Source organism: Pseudophryne corroboree, unplaced genomic scaffold, assembly GCF_028390025.1.
Source record: "Pseudophryne corroboree isolate aPseCor3 unplaced genomic scaffold, aPseCor3.hap2 scaffold_927, whole genome shotgun sequence".
Taxonomy (NCBI): domain Eukaryota; kingdom Metazoa; phylum Chordata; class Amphibia; order Anura; family Myobatrachidae; genus Pseudophryne; species Pseudophryne corroboree.
Window position 1 is genome coordinate 110,000 of NW_026970507.1, and position 14,348 is coordinate 124,347.

The 14,348-nt window shown below is 42.3% G+C and overlaps 4 non-coding genes across 4 annotated transcripts; 1 reads left to right on the forward strand and 3 right to left on the reverse strand.

The window, feature by feature from the left end:
- Positions 1-5,373: 5,373 nt before the first annotated feature.
- On the reverse strand, positions 5,374-5,489 carry LOC135047375 (U5 spliceosomal RNA). Its single transcript, XR_010239424.1, has one exon. It is a non-coding gene; the product is annotated as a U5 spliceosomal RNA (small nuclear RNA).
- A 286-nt stretch (positions 5,490-5,775) lies between these two features.
- On the reverse strand, positions 5,776-5,892 carry LOC135047393 (U5 spliceosomal RNA). The gene has a single exon (XR_010239441.1). It is a non-coding gene; the product is annotated as a U5 spliceosomal RNA (small nuclear RNA).
- Positions 5,893-6,162: 270 nt separating this feature from the next.
- LOC135047374 (U5 spliceosomal RNA) lies at positions 6,163-6,278 on the reverse strand. The gene has a single exon (XR_010239423.1). It is a non-coding gene; the product is annotated as a U5 spliceosomal RNA (small nuclear RNA).
- Positions 6,279-6,422: 144 nt separating this feature from the next.
- LOC135047339 (U1 spliceosomal RNA) lies at positions 6,423-6,586 on the forward strand. Its single transcript, XR_010239394.1, has one exon. It is a non-coding gene; the product is annotated as a U1 spliceosomal RNA (small nuclear RNA).
- Positions 6,587-14,348: the final 7,762 nt, after the last annotated feature.

Consider the following 14,348-nt stretch of genomic DNA (forward strand, 5'->3'; position numbering starts at 1 on the left):
TGCACCCGGGGACTAGTGTGTGTGCGGTGCTGGCTCCTGCACAGTGACAGGGCATGGCCACCGAGCATGACGCCTCCATTCTTGACCATGCTGTAATTGCAGTCGCACTGCAGTTCAGCGTGATCATATAAAATGGTGTAGCCTCCTGCTGGTGCAGACTGTATGTGCGCGCAGGAAGCCGCCACCATTTTTGTGATCACAGCGGCTGAATGTGATGTCATACAGCCGCTGTGACCACGCCCCCTGTGTCTCCTCCGTTGCAGACCCCATTTTGAAGCCTTGCCCCCGCACCGCTCCATCCCTGACTTGGAAATGGAGTGTTGCTGACCCCCCTCTCCCCCCCCCCCCCGCCCCGATTGACAGGCAGAGGCGATCGCATTCTCTGCGGGGTGCCGCAGAAAATGCAGGCACATGCGTATGCTCTTAGCAATTTTTGCAGTTGGATCGCTTATTGTGATTGCAATCCAACCTGAATCAGGCCCTATTACCTATCACAATGCGCTGCGGGCAGTACAAAATTGGGTTAATATAGGAGTAAAACTCCCAGACCTGTGCTCCTTAACTGTACCTGGTGGCTAGTGGAGCGGCTGCCCAGTAATCAGTGTCCACGCCAGTGCGCACACGGTCCACCCCCTACGGCCACGCTCCCCTTCATCAGCGGCCTCGTGATCCGGAAGGGCGGTGTGTGTGTGACTGACCTTAGGAAGAAACTGGAGCCTCCGCTGCAGTGACCCAGCAACCAGGGCACGGGAGTATACAGCGCCGCTGGGAGTGATGAAGCTGCAGTAAAGATGTCTATTAGACCTAGCCTGCTGCAGCCCTTGTAGATTCTCATAAAACAAGTTCTTCTTTTCTTGTCAAAATTAATAGCTAAGAATAGGCTGCCTGAGGCAGGCCCCTGTTAAGAGGCCTGCTACTGAAGGCACCAACTACAAACTGAGCTCCCTGTTCATGGAAGCGGGGTTATAGAGGAGAATGCACTGAGCATCTTGGGAACAGTCAAAAGCTTTGAGCCGGTTGGTGCCTCAGATCAAGATCCTACTCTACACCCCAATGTGAATCCTTGTGGAGTCCAGTGTACCCCACAGAAGAAATTAATGTGTCACACCCATTGGCAGCAACCTTAGAATAGCTGCTGACGGGCACAATTGAGAAAGGAAGGGGGGGGGGACATTTGAATCCAGCACATAGATGCAATTCAAATATGTAATTTGTACCTTCCTATTTTAAAATATAATGGATGAACCTCACCCTGTGAGAACAATCTTCATGATCAAGAGATCTCATATGCAAAATAAGTATGAGTTGGGATAGGGCTGGGGAGGGTGGCTGCTCGGGCAGCCCCTCCCCCGTCAAGTTAAGGAGATTCAACTGAGGACGCACAAGGGAACTCTCGTCTGGGGACAACAACTGCAGGGAGACCACATCTGTTCAGATGAACATGGGAGGGTGGAAGGCTGCCTAATATTGAAGCACCATCAAATATCAAACCATATGCAACAACTAGTACAAGCATTCCAGGGGGAAGGTCTGCAGAAGACGGATTTGCATACGGTGATGTCATCCTAGCAGTGGACCAAAGTTGGCTGGAACTCTCATCTGCATATGAAAAGAGAAAAGGGGCATGCAGGGCATGGCGGCCTTTTGCGGTGCTTGGATGACCCCTAGTTCGCATTAAACACCCCCACCCTCCTTTGGTGTGGGGCTCATGTTGGCCATGCCCCATCCCCTGAAGCATTCAAGCTGATTTCTTGCAGCAGCTGGGCACTGTAACAGCTCCAGAGCTGTTCTGTAAGGCAAGTAAAAGGGTGTGGGCCCTGCAGCACCACCTGTAGTTCGCATTGTGCGTTGGAAGGCACAAAGTAAGCAGACGGGAGGAGAAGTCAGGATAGTGCGCAAGGGCATCCTTTTCTCTTAGTCCGTAGAGGATGCTGGGGTCACATTAAGAACCATGGGGTGTAGACGGGATCCGCAAGAGACATGGGCACTTTAAGACTTTCAAAGGGTGTGAACTGGCTCCTCCCTCTATTCCCCTCCTCCAGACTCCAGTTATAGGAACTGTGCCCAGGGAGACGGACATTTCGAGGAAAGGATTTATTGTTAAACTAAGGTGAGCATCTTACCAGCTCACACCTTAAGCATGCCGCAGAACGTGGCATTCAACAGAACACAAGCCAACGGCATGAACAATTGCAGCAAAAAGCTGACCAGAACCATAACACAACATGTGTATAACCACAAGTAATAACTGCAGACACAGTATGGACTGGGACGGGTGCCCAGCATCCTCTACGGACTAAGAGAAAAGGATTTACCGGTAGGTATTAAAATCCTATTTTCTCATACGACCTAGAGGATGCTGGGGTCACATTAAGAACCATGGGGTTATACCAAAGCTCTTGAACGGGTGGGAGAGTGCGTACGACTCTGCAGCACCGAATGACCCAACTTGAGGTTATCATCAGCCAAGGTATCAAACTTGTAAAACTTAGCAAAAGTGTTTACTAAATAGCTGCTCGGCAAAGTTGCAATGCCGAGACTCCCCGACCAGCTGCCCAGGATGAACCCACCTTTCTAGTAGAATGGGTCTTCACCTAATTCAGTAACGGCAATCCTGCCGTGGAATGAGCATGCTGAATCTTACCACAGATCCAGCGCATAATGGTCTACATGGAAGCAGGACACCCAATCCTGTTGGGAGCATACAGGACAAACAGAGCCTCTGTTTTCCTAATCTGAACCGTTCTGGTGACATAAATTTTCAAAGTTCTGACCACAGCCAGAGACTTTGACTCAACGAAGGTGTCAGTGGCCAAAGGCACCATGTGGAAAGATGAACCACCTTCGGCAGAAATTGTTGACGTGTCCTCAATTCTGCTCTATCTTCATGAAAGATCAAATAAAGGCTCTTGTGATACTGCATGGTTTGTACTGTTTTCCATGTGCTCCCAGATCTTTCAAGCAAGTAGCATGGTCAAGAAAGTTCTGTTTGAAAAGTAACAACATTTACTGTCATTGTTATAGAATTTGGGAGAAAAAACAAGAAGAAATCTGCACTGTTGACGCACTGGACAGAATGAATGAATCATAAAATATAACCTTTATTAAGTATGTATTAAAATTGGATAAATATTAATATTATTATCCCAAACTGCAGTGAAACATAAAGGTTAAAATCACAGAACTAACATACATGTGCATAAGAAGAATAAAGAGATGTGAAAAAAAGGTTTAAAAAGCGTGTCCGTGTGTGATTATTTTTGAAGGCACAACCCTGGCGGGGTTGTTTATATAGATATATATGTTGCTAATAATCACTTTCTAGCGTAATGTTATTAAATAGCTGTTAGTATCTATGTCGTCAGGTACCACTGGGTCGTATCCTATATACTCCCTTCACTCAATAGGGGTTACCTCCCGGGAAGCCATCCCCATTGGCGAATTTGTGGGGGTGATTGAGTATAACCGGTAAGCTAACCTCCAATTTGTGGGGTGCTTAGGTAGATGGGGATCACTTATTTCTCTGTGTCCCCTAAGACTATATTCCTAAATTCAATACCATAGCTTTCTATATCGGATAAGGAATCACTTGATAGGGAAATCTCTATGCATCATGGAAAGATCATATTTATTAATATCCAAACTAAAAAAATGATGAATAGCTTTAATTTAGCTGTTTAGATATAGTTAATTGGCGAGATATACCAACAGGTGCGGTTGCCTTAAGGAATATGGCAATTCTAATATAAATAGCAGCCCTCCTTCATATAATCAGCCAGATCTTATTAAATCTGGTCCAGATATAGCCGTTCAGATATACTTAATTGACAACATATATCAATCGGTGGGGTTGCCTTAAGGAATATAGCAATTCCAATTCTCATATAAATAGCAACCTTCCTTCATATATTCAGCCAGATCTTATTTAATCTGATCTAGGCGTAGGCAATAATGCTTTCCTTAGAGGTATAGCCACCTCAATTCTTATTAGGAAGCAAAGTGTCTGTCATAATGGTTTATCCAATTCATCTAAGAAATAATATATTCCATGTGTCAGAGATTCATTACTCTCTATTTACACTGTTAAAGAGTTAATTCTTATTATGTTACAGTGTAATGAAATTATCATATAGGGAGATGTGGCAATTCCATGTGCTATATATATAATAACCCTTAGTGGTCCAGATTCCACAATGAGGAATTTTCTTATAAACCGCTGAAACACACAGCTATTTGACTGACTTCCAAATATATCTATCTCACTTTGTAACAGTCTTATGATAGAGAAACCGTTACATATTCGGTCACTTAGTTATCTAAAGGTAAACAGACTCAGTGTGAGGGTAATATAATATATCAAATGCGCTGTCAATAATCGTGGTAACTGGTGTAATAATGTGGTATATTGAGTATGCTAGTAAGGCATATAACTGCTCTCCAGCCTTTAAGTGTTACCAATCAATTTGTTACACTGTAAAGGATTTATGGTGTCCTGTTAGGACATGCAGCTGCTAGGCTGACTCAAAGATTTATCCATTTGTAACAATTATGTAACAGTTATATACATGTTACTGGTATTACATATAAATAGTATGACACAGGCCAGCAGTCCCATGTGTCTAGATTCCACAATAGGAGATTTTCTTTGTCTTATAAACTGCTGGAACACACAGCTGCTAGACTGACTTCAAATATATATACCGGTATTACTTTGTAACAGTCTTATAGTAAAGAGACTGTTACACACTGTCATTTAGTTATCTCAAGGTTAGCAGATTCTGTATTACTTTGTAACAGTCTTATAGTAAAGAGACTGTTACACACTGTCATTTAGTTATCTCAAGGTTAGCAGATTCTGTGTGAGGATAGTGTTCTGTTAGAACATGCAGCTGCTAGGCTGACTCATAGAAAATGTATCCATTTGTAACAAATGACACATACAGCATTAAATTAATATCTATAGCAGCCCATGTGACATCTCTACTCTTATCATAATTGTCTGGTTATTGCCAATCTGGACAGCAGGAGTGATATATATTCACTAGTCCCAATATCCCATCATATAAATATACCCACACTGATATACATTCTTATCAAGAGTTATTAGTAGCTATCTGTATGCACTTTAGACATTGTAATTGCTAAGTGACATCATATCTAGTGTATTCCTTTCTTATAGCTCAGCTTCTATTCCCTATTAGTGGAGACTAACAGCTAACATCATAATCATATATTTTTGTTTTATAACATTTCACATGAGTCAAATACACGCGGACACGCCGTGCCCTACACGCGTGTTTCACTGCATCTATGGCAACTTACATTAAAGCTAACAAGAAAGCACACTCGTTCTGTCTTTAAACTGATAAAAGAAACCCCAATAATATGGGGCATGCAAAAATTTAGATAAAACTCAGTTTTGCTCCTCTCCACGGAAATCTTTAGTAAAAGGCGAAAGATTTGTTCGTTCTGAAGAGAAACCAGAGCATGACCAAGATTCCACCTGTCGCCTGAGTGCCATGCCAGCAGTCCTCATTCAGCTCAAAGTGAGCACCCAATATGAAAGAAAGAAAGCAGATTTCTCACCAGGCTTCCCCTTGCTATAAGCATGGTTTGTACTCTTTTCCATGTGCTCCCAGATCTTTCAAGCAATTAGTATGGTCAAGAAAGTTCTGCTTGAAAAGAAACAGACATTTACTGTCATTGTTATACAAATAAACTTACATTAAAGCCAACAAGAAAGCTCACTCGTTCTGTCTTTAAACTGATAAAAGAAACCCCAATAATATGGGGCATGCAAAAATTGAGATAAAACTCAGTTTTGCTCCTCTCCACGGATAATCTTTAATAAAAGGCGAAAGATTTGTTCATTCTGAAGAGAAACCAGAGCATGACCAAGATTCCACCTGTCGCCTGAGTGCCATGCCAGCAGTCCTCATTCAGATCAAAGTGAGCGCCCAATTTGAAAGAAAGCAGATTTCTCACCTGGCTTCTCCTTGCTATAAGCATGGTTTGTACTGTATTCCATGTGCTCCCAGATCTTTCAAGCAAGTAGCATGGTCAAGAAAGTTCTGTTTGAAAAGAAACAAACATTTACTGTAATTTCTATGCAAATGAGCTTTCATTAAAGCACACTCATTCTATCTTTAAACCGATAAAAGAAACCCCAAAAAGATGGGGCATGCAAAAATTGAGGTAAAACTCAGTTTTGCTCCTCTCCACGGAAATCTTTAGTAAAAGGCGAAAGATTTGTTCGTTCTGAAGAGAAACCAGAGCATGACCAAGATTTTCATCTGAAAATATGTGTTCTCCCTGCAGTTGTTGTCCCCAGATGAGAGTTCCCTTGTGCTGCCTCAGTTGAATCTCCTTTACTTGACAGAGATGTGCCTGAGCAGCGGCCCTCCCCAGCCCTATCCCAAATCATACTTATTTTGCATAGGAGATACCATGGTCATGAAGATTGTTCTCCCAGGGTGAGGTTCATTCATTGCATTCTGGGTATGCTGACCCCTGTGATTTCCCCAAATGTGGGAAACTCGACTGCATTATTTGTGGTAGTGGGGGACTGTGTTTGTGCTTTCCTCTGGTCAGCTCTGGTAAAAGTCAGATTTCTTTGTCTCAGATCTTCCTCTAGCCTTGTTCTTCTTTCGAGAGTTCCCTTGTGCTGCCTCAGTTGGATCTCCTTCACTTGAGAGGGGGTGCCCGAGCAGCAATCCTCCACAGCTCTAGCCCAACTCCTACTTACCTGCCAGGTGAGATACTATGATCTTCACTGTTAGGGCAATCAGGATGTGGAATTCCCTGCCAGGGAAGGTGGTAATGGCGGACTCTGTAATTGGATTTAAAAAAGGAATGGATACATTTCTGAATGAAAAAGCTATCCAAGGTTATAATACTTAAAATATCAACATGGTTAATCCGGGGGTAACATGAGTTATAGTAGCTAACTAGTCATAAAACATTATTCAGCAAGTATGTAGAATCATCACAACTTAAAACAGGTTGAACACGATGGGCAATTTGCCTCTATTCAACCTCAAAAACTATGTTACTATATGTTAGTATATTACTATGTTACTGTAGTATACAGAAAACCAAAATGCAATGAACAGTGATAGTGAGCACTGATGAGGATACTAGAACTGACACTGAGCAGCAAGATGCAGCACTGGACTATTAGTAATGTACTGTAGTATGCTGAGCACCACAATGCAGCACAAGACAATGAGCAGTGATACTGAGCACTGATGAGGATACTACTGAGAACTGACACTGAGCAGGAGAGACACACTACTAGTATTACTGAGCAGCAATAAGTAACCACTGATACTGAGCACTGCTATTGAGATTTCCACTGAGAGAACATAGCCACGTCCATTCCGCTCTCTCTTCAATGCACAAGTAAAAATGGCGGCAACGCGCAGCTCTTTATATGGAATCCGAATCTCGCGAGAATCCGACAGCGGGATGATGACATTTTCCCTTGTTCAGGTTTTCCGAGTCAGGCGGGAACAACCGAGCCTGCCTCGGACCAGTGTAAACCACGTGGAGTTCGTGGGGAATTCGGTTCTCGGAGAACCGAACCCGCTCCTCTCTACCTTATACCCATCAATTTTTTTATTTTCAATCTAAGCCCCTGCAGTTTTCTGTAAGCATCTGCTTCGCTATGATGATCAACAAGTCACAAGGGCAAACACTCAGGGCTTGAGGCGTAGATCTTAGGACCAGCTGCTACAAGCATGGCAGAGGTGTCACTATTACTGGTGACACCCAGAGAGGTGGCGAGGGAGATTGTAATGCAGTACGCGCAGATAAGCAGCGCAATGGTAAAAAGGAGGCATGGTTTCATAGGTAGGGACGTGGCCTGGTGGCCTGAATCTACATTTTGTTGCTCCGGGTGTCCCGGGGGTTGGGGGCTGCACCCGGGGACTAGTGTGTGAGCGGTGCTGGCTCCTGCACAGTGAAAAGGCATGGCCACCCAGCATGACGCCTCCCTTCTTGACCATGCTGTAATTGCAGTCGCACTGCAGTTCAGCGTGATCATAAAAAATGGTGTAGCCTCCTGCTGGTGCAGACTGTATGTGCGCGCAGGAAGCCGCCACCATTTTTGTGATCACAGCGGCTGAATGTGATGTCATACAGCCGCTGTGACCACGCCCCCTGTGTCTCCTCCGTTGCAGACCCCATTTTGAAGCATTGCCCCTGCACCGCTCCATCCCTGACTTGGAAATGGAGTGTTGCTGACCCACCTATCCCCCCCCCCCCCGCCCCGATTGACAGGCAGAGGCGATCGCATTCTCTGCAGGGTGCCGCAGAAAATGCAGGCACATGCGTATGCTCTTAGCAATTTTTGCAGTTGGATCGCTTATTGTGATTGCAATCCAACCTGAATCAGGCCCTATTACCTATCACAATGCGCTGCGGGCAGTACAAAATTGGGTTAATATAGGAGAAAAACCCCCAGACCTGTGCTCCTTAACTGTACCTGGTGACTAGTGGAGCGGCTGCCCAGTAATCAGTGTCCACGCCAGTGCGCACATGGTCCACCCCCTACGGCCACGCTCCCCTTCAACAGCGGCCTCGTGATCCGGAAGGGTGGTGTGTGTGTGACTGACCTTAGGATGAAACCGGAGCCTCCGCTGCAGTGACCCAGCAACCAGGGCACGGGAGTATACAGCGCCGCTGGGAGTGATGAAGCTGCAGTAAAGATGTCTATTAGACCTAGCCTGCTGCAGCCCTTGTAGATTCTCATAAAACAAGTTCTTCTTTTCTTGTCAAAATTTATAGCTAAGAATAGGCTGCCTGAGGCAGGCCCCTGTTAAGTGGCCTGCTACTGAAGGCACCAACTACACACTGAGCTCCCTGTTCATGGAAGCGGGGTTATAGAGGAGAATGCACTGAGCATCTTGGGAACAGTCAAAAGCTTTGAGCCGGTTGGTGCCTCAGATCAAGATCCTACTCTACACCCCAATGTGAATCCTTGTGGAGTCCAGTGTACCCCACAGAAGAAATTAATGTGTCACACCCATTGGCAGCAACCTTAGAATAGCTGCTGACGGGCACAATTGAGAATGGAAGGGGGGGGGGGGACATTTGAATCCAGCACATAAATGCAATTCAAATATGTAATTTGTACCTTCCTATTTTAAAATATAATGGATGAACCTCACCCTGTGAGAACAATCTTCATGATCAAGAAATCTCATATGCAAAATAAGTATGAGTTGGGATAGGGCTGGGGAGGGTGTCTGCTCTGGCAGCCCCTCCCCCGTCAAGTTAAGGAGATTCAACTGAGGAAGCACAAGGGAACTCTCGTCTGGGGACAACAACTGCAGGGAGACCACATCTTTTCAGATGAACATGGGAGGGCGGAAGGCTGCCTAATACTGAAGCACCATCAAATATCAAACCATATGCAACATCTAGTACAAACATTCCTGGGGGAAGGTCTGCAGCAGACGGATTTGCATACAGTGATGTTATCCAAGCAGTGGGCCAAAGTTGGCTGGAACCCTCATCTGCATATGAAAAGAGAAAAGGGGCGTGCAGGGCATGGCGGCCTTTTGCAGTGCTTGGATGACCCCTAGTTCTCATTAAACACCCCCACCCTCCTTTGGTGTGGGGCTCATGTTGGCCATGCCCCATCCCCTGAAGCATTCAAGCTGATTTCTTGCAGCAGCTGGGCACTGTAACAGCTCCAGAGCTGTTCTGTAAGGCAAGTAAAAGGGTGTGGGCCCTGCAGCACCACCTGTAGTTCGCATTGTGTGTTGGAAGGCACAAAGTAAGCAGACGGGAGGAGAAGTCAGGATAGTGCGCAAGGGCATCCTTTTCTCTTAGTCCGTAGAGGATGCTGGGGTCACATTAAGAACCATGGGGTATAGACGGGATCCGCAAGAGACATGGGCACTTTAAGACTATCAAAGGGTGTGAACTGGCTCCTCCCTCTATGCCCCTCCTCCAGACTCCAGTTATAGGAACTGTGCCCAGGGAGACGGACATTTCGAGGAAAGGATTTATTGTTAAACTAAGGTGAGCATCTTACCAGCTCACACCTTAAGCATGCCGCAGAATGTGGCATTCAACAGAACACAAGCCAACGGCATGAACAATTGCAGCAAAAAGCTGACCAGAACCATAACACAACATGTGTATAACCACAAGTAATAACTGCAGACACAGTATGGACTGGGACGGGTGCCCAGCATCCTCTACAGACTAAGAGAAAAGGATTTACCGGTAGGTATTAAAATCCTATTTTCTCATACGACCTAGAGGATGCTGGGGTCACATTAAGAACCATGGGGTTATACCAAAGCTCTTGAACGGGTGGAAGAGTGCGTACGACTCTGCAGCACCGAATGACCCAACTTGAGGTTATCATCGGCAGGGATGCAGTGGCGTTAATGTTTCCTGGTGTCAACCTGTATTATTTCAGTAGATATTGAAATGAGGATGCATCTTGCTGCCTTTCCAATGAAGCAAGTTTAATTTAGTAATAGGTGAAAAACCATCCCTACAAAGATGTTAATCAGATACTTGGCTTTGTGGACACTTTTCAGAGAACAAATTTGTTAGCATAAAAATAAAGCCAGAAAATGAAGAGCTGTTTAATCACTCAATTGGATTTTTTTGCCAGCATATTTCTTTTTCTCTGCAAACCACTGCTAAATTGTGCTTCCTAGCTGTTTTTATAAAATCACTGAATCAAATCTAACTCTGATTACATCAGAGAAGGCCAGGTACCCTACACCATAACAGGGGTTTTTGAAATTTTGACTTGTCTACTTAAAGATCACCAAAATCTGATAACAAGGTCAATTACATCCCTGGGTGGGATTGAACCACCAACCCTTTGGTTAATAACCAATCACACTAACCGATTGCACCACAGAGACACTTTGCAAAAGTCCATACTGACAAAGGCTAATAAGCATTCATCTAGAACGTTTCCTAGAAAAACTTTAAAAAGTCAATAATCTGGAGAGTTTTTGTAAGATGTTTCTTCCATCAACCAACGAAGAAACACATTGGTACTTTCCCATGATGAGTGAGTGCTTCAGGATCTCTTGCACTTACATGTGCAGCAGAGTACTGTAATGAAAGCATGCTGGGTTCATAACCCAGAGGTAGGCAGATTGAAACTATCCTCTGCTATATGCATTTTTTTTTGTTAATTAAAGTAATCCAAAACTGGGATTGATATTTTTTCTCTTTTATTTTTACTTAAAGTACAATAACTTTTACCATTTTAATATGTTTTAATAGTATATTGACAGTATTGTTTTCTTTCAAAAATCCACTTAATTTTCTTTACCCTATTATTAAAATGGTAATTGACAAAAACAAACTACATTGTCACCAGAAGAGCAATACAAAATGTACAAGTGATATATTAAAATCATCTTTCCAGCTTGAATTTCAATGATGCATTGGGGCAACGATTTTGTGAGAAACATCTTCACCCTTAAATAAAGATTTTCTTAATTCCTTACCTGTGTGCTAATTAGATATCACCTTGTTTTCACATTAAACAGACTTCCACATGAGAAAGCAGCAAGGATGCAGTAGCGTTAATGTTTCCTGGTGTCAACCTGTATTATTTCAGTAGATATTGAAATGAGGATGCATCTTGCTGCCTTTCCAATGAAGCAAGTTTAATTTAGTAATAGGTGAAAAACCATCCCTACAAATATGTTAATCAGATACTTGGCTTTGTGGACTCTTTTCAGAGAACAAATTAGTTAGCATAAAAATAAAGCCAGAAAATGAAGAGCTGTTTAATCACTCAATTGGATTTTTCTGCCAGCATATTTCTTTTTCTCTGCAACCCACTGCTAAATTGTGCTTCCTAGCTGTTTTTATAAAATCACTGAATCAAATCTAACTCTGATTACATCAGAGAAGGCCAGGTACCCTACACCATAACAGGGGGTTTGAAATTTTGACTTGTCTACTTAAAGATCACCAAAATCTGATAACAAGGTCAATTAAGTCCCTGGGTGGGATTGAACCACCAACCTTTTGGTTAATAGCCTTACACACTAACTGATTGCGCCACAGCGACACTTTGCAAAAGTATATACTGACAAAGGCTAATAAGCATTCATCTAGAACGATTCCTAGAAACATTTTAAAAAGTCAATAATGTGGAGAGTTTTTGTAAGATGTTTCTTCCATCAACCAATGAAGAAACACATTGGTACTTTCCCATGATGAGTGAGTGCTTCAGGATCTCTTGCACTTACATGTGCAGCAGAGTACTGTAATGGAAGCATGCTGGGTCCATAACCCAGAGGTAGGCAGATTGAAACTATCCTCTGCTATATGCATTTTTTTTGTTAATTAAAGTAATCCAAAACTGGGATTGATATTTTTGCTCTTTTATTTTTACTTAAAGTACAATAACTTTTACCATTTTAATTTGTTTTAATAGTATATTGACAGTATTGTTTTCTTTCAAAAATCCAATTAATTTTCTTTACCCGATTATTAAAATGGTAATTGACAAAAACAAACTACATTGTCACCAGAAGAGCAATACAAAATGTACAAGTGATATATTAAAATCATCTTTCCAGCTTGAATTTCAATGATGCATTGGGGCAACGATTTTGTGAGAAACATCTTCACCCTTAAATAAAGATTTTCTTAATTCCTTACCTGTGTGCTAATTAGATATCACCTTGTTTTCACATTAAACAGACTTCCACATGAGAAAACAGCAAAGATGCAGTGGCGTTAATGTTTCCTGGTGTCAACCTGTATTATTTCCGTAGATATTGAAATGAGGATGCATCTTGCTGCCTTTCCAATGAAGCAAGTTTAATTTAGTAATAGGTGAAAAACCATCCCTACAAAGATGTTAATCAGATACTTGGCTTTGTGGACACTTTTCAGAGTACAAATTTGTTATCATAAAAATAAAGCCAGAAAATGAAGAGCTGTTTAATCACTCAATTGGATTTTTCTGCCAGCATTTTTCTTTTTCTCTGCAACCCACTGCTAAATTGTGCTTCCTAGCTGATTTTTTATAAAATCACTTAATCAAATCTAACTCTGATTACATCAGAGAAGGCCAGGTACCCTACACCATAAGAGGGGGTTTGCAATTTTGACTTGTCTACTTAAATATCACCAAAATCTGATCACAAGGTCAATTACGTCCCTGGGTGGGATTGAACCACCAACGTTTTGATTAATAGCTGAACACACTAACCGATTGCGCCACAGAGACACTTTGCAAAAAGTCCATACTGACAAAGACTAATAAGCATTCATTAGAACGTTTCCTAGAAAAACTTTAAAAAGTCAATAATCTGGAGAGTTTTTGTAAGATGTTTCTTCCAGCAACCAATGAAGAAACACATTGGTACTTTTGCATGATGAGTGAGTGCTTCAGGATCTCTTGCACTTACATGTGCAGCAGAGTACTGCAATGGAAGCATGCTGGGCCCATAACCCAGAGGTAGGCAGATTGAAACTATCCTTTGCTATATGCATTTTTTTTTTGTTCATTAAAGTAATCCAAAACTGGGATTGATATTTTAGCTTTTATTTTTACTTAAAGTACAATAACTTTTACCATTTTAATTTGTTTTAATAGTATATTGACAGTATTGTTTTCTTTCAAAAATCCACTTAATTTTCTTTACCCTATTATTAAAATGGTAATTGACAAAAACAAACTACATTGTCACCAGAAGAGCAATACAAAATGTACAAGTGATATATTAAAATCATCTTTCCAGCTTGAATTTCAATGATGCATTGGGGCAACGATTTTGTGAGAAACATCTTCACCCTTAAATAAAGATTTTCTTAATTCCTTACCTGTGTGCTAATTAGATATCACCTTGTTTTCACATTAAACAGACTTCCACATGAGAAAACAGCAAAGATGCAGTGGCGTTAATGTTTCCTGGTGTCAACCTGTATTATTTCCGTAGATATTGAAATGAGGATGCATCTTGCTGCCTTTCCAATGAAGCAAGTTTAATTTAGTAATAGGTGAAAAAACATCCCTACAAAGATGTTAATCAGATACTTGGCTTTGTGGACACTTTTCAGAGAACAAATTTGTTATCATAAAAATAAAGCCAGAAAATGAAGAGCTGTTTAATCACTCAATTGGATTTTTCTGCCAGCATTTTTCTTTTTCTCTGCAACCCACTGCTAAATTGTGCTTCCTAGCTGTTTTTTTATAAAATCACTTAATCAAATCTGATTACATCAGAGAAGGCCAGGTACCCTACACCATAAGAGGGGGTTTGCAATTTTGACTTGTCTACTTAAATATCACCAAAATCTGATTACAAGGTCAATTACGTCCCTGGGTGGGATTGAACCAC